We start from the raw sequence: 5,632 nt of genomic DNA, 5'->3' as shown, positions 1-5,632 counted from the left end.
TCGTTTTAAGCAGAATTTTTTAATGTCTAATCACTCATTCAATCTTCCGCGAAATTTCTATCCGTACTACAAAACGCTACTCAATTCATCATCATCATTTAAGACTGATTATGCCTTTCAGCGTTCAGTCAGGAGCATAGCCCCCCTTATACAGTTCCTCCATGATCCCCTATTCAGTGCTAACATTGGTGCCTCTTCTGATGTTAAACCTATTACTTCAAAATCATTCTTAACCGAATCCAAGTACCTTCTCCTCGGTCTGCCCCGACTCCTCCTACCCTCTACTGCTGAATCCATGAGTCTCTTGGGTAACCTTGCTTCTCCCATGCGTGTAACATGACCCCACCATCTAAGCCTGTTCGCCCTGACTGCTACATCTATAGAGTTCATTCCCAGTTTTTCTTTGATTTCCTCATTGTGGACACCCTCCTGCCATTGTTCCCATCTACTAGTACCTGCAATCATCCTAGCTACTTTCATATCCGTAACTTCAACATTGTTGATAAGATAACCTGAATCCACCCAGCTTTCGCTCCCATACAACAACGTTGGTCGAAAGATTGAACGGTGCACAGATAACTTAGTCTTGGTACTGACTTCCTTCTTGCAGAAGAGAGTAGATCGTAGCTGAGCGCTCACTGCATTAGCTTTGCTACACCTCGCTTCCAGTTCTTTCACTATGTTGCCATCCTGTGAAAATATGCATCCTAGTACTTGAAACCGTCCACCTGTTCCAACTTTGTTCCTCCTATTTGGCACTCAATCCGTTTATATTTCTTTCCCACTGACATTACTTTCGTTTTGGAGATGCTAATCTTCATACCATAGTCCTTACATTTCTGATCTAGCTCTGAAATATTACTTTGCAAACTTTCAATCGAATCTGCCATCACAACTAAGTCATCCGCATATGCAAGACTGCTTATTTTGTGTTCACATATCTTAATCTCACCCAGCCAGTCTATTGTTTTCAACATATGATCCATAAATAATATGAACAACAGTGGAGACAGGTTGCAGCCTTGTCTTACCCCTGAAACTACTCTGAACCATGAACTCAATTTACCGTCAACTCTAACTGCTGCCTGACTATCCATGTAAAGACCTTTAATTGCTTGCAAAAGTTTGCCTCCTATTCCATAATCTTGTAGAACAGATTACTCAATTTATTCTTTAAATTTCTACTCTCGTACTGCGTTAAGATGATGTGTCATCGTAGGTTCATTATTATGTAAGTTGAAAGATATATTACGATTAAAGCCTGCAAAAACCCTTGACTGTCACTCAAATTTATTCTCTCATTATATGCCAAATAGCTGTTAACCGCCGTTTCGCTCGCATGTCAGTAGTTACGGTAAGTAAGCTAGTAATTTTACGAAATGTGTCTGTAGACACTGATGTAGAGACGTATGTAAAAAAAATGTATGCAGTGCCAGTATGTAGGTACATGATGAAAGTGTTTCTATTACTTTACTGTATGTCGAACCTGAAAGCATGCACTGTATTTTCCAATTATATTTTTAAAAATGTAGAAGTAGAGCTTTTAGGTGTTGCTCTGGTTTATCTGATACTGGAAGCGACAATTTGGCACCAGAGCAATACATGCCAATAGTTTTTACCTTTCATTTTAACGCATTATAGTGCCAACATTTTTGATCCTCTGTGATGACAAGTTTATGATTAACACAGTCCATTAATAGATCATAATCAAATGCAGCCTCATCGAAAGCCTCCCACGCTCCATGTGTAAAGGTACAACCTTCTTTTTGTCGTACAGCCGTCGATGTGAGTCTTCAAGCATCTTGGAAACTATAAGAGACGCATGACGCTCAGGACCTAAAATGCGACGGGCCTGTGACTGTTCTGTTTTCTGTGTAGCACTTACCGCCGCCTGACGTTCTGCACCCAGGTTTCGGCAGACATGAAACTGCTCTGAGGTTTGCTGAATTCGAGTAACTTTTCGCAGATTGAGCTCTCTTAGAACTATGCGCTAAATCAGATACGTTTGCGAGGCATATTGTAATAGTTTGAAATATCGTTCTCGGTCTTACCGTCCGATTGTATTGTTGCACCTCCACCAAAACTCTCCAGCAATGCCAGGTAGTGTAGCAACTCGATATCACAAACGTCATGCAGAATAGCATTTAATTTTTCAGTGTCACGGAATAATCTATAAACACGAAGAGTAGCTGACCATCGCGGCAAGGTCGTCTCCATTCCACTCACGTACATCTAAAAATGTTAACAATGCCCAAAAAGATACAACTTTTAAAGTAGCCTATGCTTTTCCTCGCCGTTCAAACTGTCTCTATGCCAAATTTCATCAGAATCGGTTCCGCGGTACAGCCCCGAAAACGTAACAGAGTTACTTTACAGACAGAGTTACTTTCGCAATTTTATAATACTCGTGTTAGAATGGATTAAACACGTAGAGGATTGTATAAGCGTTGTACTTATTACATGGAATCGTATTATGTAGAACATATCAAACAATAAAAACATTTTCACAATTAATATGATTAAGTTCCGTCGCTATTCATGGCGGTGCAACTAGGCCTTTGGATTCTGGAGAGCCTAGAACATCATGTAAGGAAGAGTCGGAGCTTCCTAGTACTTCTTCAAAGATAAGACCCAAGAAAAAACATCTACTGGGGACTCTGAATATCAACACACTTATGAAAGTTGGAAAACTAAAACACCTAACGGACACTCTCAATCAACGCAACATACTTATATTAGCTCTTCAAGAAACAAGGTATCTAGACGAAAATGCATTTGAATCAGGTGGATACAGGATCTACAAAGGAAAACCAGCCATTAAAAATTCCAATAATACGACTATATTAGGGACCGCATTTATGGCCAAACAGCAACTTACGGAATCAATAACTAATTTTAGCTCCCCATCAGAACGAATTTCATTTCTGACGTTCAAGTCAGGCAATAAACGCTACACTATTATAAATGCACATGCACCTATTAACCAACATAACAGAACAAATGTCGACAAAGTGTAAGATTTTTGGGAAATGCTTGAACACGAAACATCCATATTACCAAAAGAACACATAAAAATTTTAGTGGGAGACTTTAATGCACAAGTTGGCAAAGAAATAAAATTTAAATCAGTAGTTGGAGATTATCCAGCACATGCAAGAACCAACAGAAATGGGGAAAGACTCATAGATTTTTGTAGACAGTTTAATCTAAAATTAATGTCTACATGTTTCAGGAAACTTGCGAGAAAGAAAAAAACGTGGGTATCACCTAATCCAAATCAAGGTGAATATCAGTTGGACTATGTGGCAATAATGACTCGCAACTACAAGGAAATCTTGGATGTCAGAGTGAGGAAGGGCCTAAACATAGACTCAGAACATTATCTGACAGAAATAAAGACCATGTTCCAACCAAACAAACCTAAACCAAAACCAAGAAGATTTCCAAGAGTAAACACTAAATTTCTCCTGCAAAAGCAGGACAAATTCTGTCATATACTAAACACAAGAAAAATGGATAATTGGGAAGAAATTAAAGAAACAATGATAGAGTCAGTTAAAGAAATGGGACAGCCACGAAGAATACCAAAACACAGATGGTGGAATGAGCTGTGTGATGAAGCAATTGACAATCGACTAAAGGCATGGAAAAAATGGAACAGTAATAAGAAACACGAATACTGGGAAGAGTTTAAAGAAGAAAGGAAAAAGACAGCAAAAATCATCAGATCAGTGAAAAGAAAATATGACAAAGACAGATTAGAAGAAATGGATTCTGATTTCAAAAGGAACAACACTAGAGACTTCTATAAGACTTTCAGACAAGTTTTAACAGGATTCCAGTCACCAAGTTTACATTTTAAAGATAAAAATGGAAAAATGGTTTTAAGCAATAAAGAGAACTGCCAAATCTTAGCTGAATACTTTGAAAATCTATTAAATTGTGAGGAGCCTAATGACAGGTTACAATTTCAAAAACCACAACATGAAAATCCACCGTCGGAACCACCTACAGTAGAAGAAATAGAAAAGATTATCAAAGCATTGAAGAATAACAAAGCACCAGGTGAGGATGGGATAGTGGCATAAATGTGGAAACTAGGGGGCTGATCCGCATGTCAGAAAATTCACAAAGTAATTAAAGACATTTGGACAAAAGGAATCATACCCAGTGACTGGAAACAAGCATTGATCCACCCTCTCCATAAAAAAGGAGATAAAACAGACACCAACAACTACAGGGGCATATCCTTGTTACCAGTGACATACAAAATACTTTCTAAAGCACTTTTAAATAGAATAGAGGAACAAGCAGGACCTAAATAGGAGATTATCAAGCAGGATTTAGAAAAGGTAGATCATGTGCAGAACAGATTCTTAATTTAAAAACAATTTTGAGAGTGAGAGCTATACAAAATAAAAATACAGTAGTTACTTTCGTAGACTTCAAGAAGGCCTACGACTCAGTTGACAGACAAACACTATTCCAGATACTTTATGAATCAGGGATAGATGAAAACACCAGAAGACTTGTTGAACAAACGCTCACAGATACAACATCAAGAATTAAGTTTCAAGGCGAAATTTCTGAACCATTCAAAATCAAAACAGGAGTTCGACAAGGTGACGGACTGTCCCCAATTCTCTTTAACTTGGTTTTAGATAAAGTAGTAAAAACATGGGAAAACACATTAAAAAACAGAGGCACAAAGGGTATAAGCATGGGCCAAGGAAAGAACAAATTTGAAGTAAAATGTTTAGCCTTTGCGGATGATATGGCATTGATAACTGAAAACCGAACAGACGCAACAGTTATGCTTGATATGTTACACGAGATTGCTGAAAAGACTGGGCTAAAAATATCCTACGAAAAAACCGAGTATATAGAACACAAACATAATACAGAAAAGTTTATGAAAACAAAGTATGGAAAAATTAAAAGAGTTGATAGATTCAAATACCTGGGGGAGTGGATCCAAGCCAATGGACTGGATAACACAACAAATAAAGAAAGAATAAAAAAGTTGGAATTTGCGTATAAATTAACACAAAACTACTACAATAAGAAATCAATATCCATACAAGCAAAGATTAAACATTATAATTCAATTATTAGGACACAAGCAACATATGGATCAGAGTGCCTAACATTGAATAAGAAAGGCGAATTAAGAGAACTAGAAAAAAGAGAGAGAAAAATATTAAGAAAAATTCTAGGTCCTGAGAAAAACAAGGAAAACAGGTGGATTAAAAGGAGAAATGAAGACCTATACAAAAATACAGAAAAGATCACAGATACAATGAGGAAGAGACGGCTAAAATTTATGGACATTTAAAAAGAATGGAAGAAACACGGATTACAAAGAAAATTTTTAATTACGTTAGTAAGCTGAAAAACACTGTAGGATGGATAGAAGCAGTAAAGAAAGATGCCAACAAAATAGGTGTTACAGAAGAAATAATACGTGACAGGAATAACTTTAGGCTACTTATAGAAAACGCAAACTATGAAGAAGATGCGCCAAAACCTCGACCCAAGAGAGTGTGGACAGATGAGCAGAGACGAGCAGTTGGCGAGAAAATGAAGAAGTACTGGGAAGAACGGAAGAAAAAGAAACACCATAAGTCTTAAG

Source organism: Schistocerca cancellata, chromosome 2 (genome assembly GCF_023864275.1).
Source record: "Schistocerca cancellata isolate TAMUIC-IGC-003103 chromosome 2, iqSchCanc2.1, whole genome shotgun sequence".
NCBI classification, from domain to species: domain Eukaryota; kingdom Metazoa; phylum Arthropoda; class Insecta; order Orthoptera; family Acrididae; genus Schistocerca; species Schistocerca cancellata.
This window is presented reverse-complemented; position numbering follows the sequence as displayed.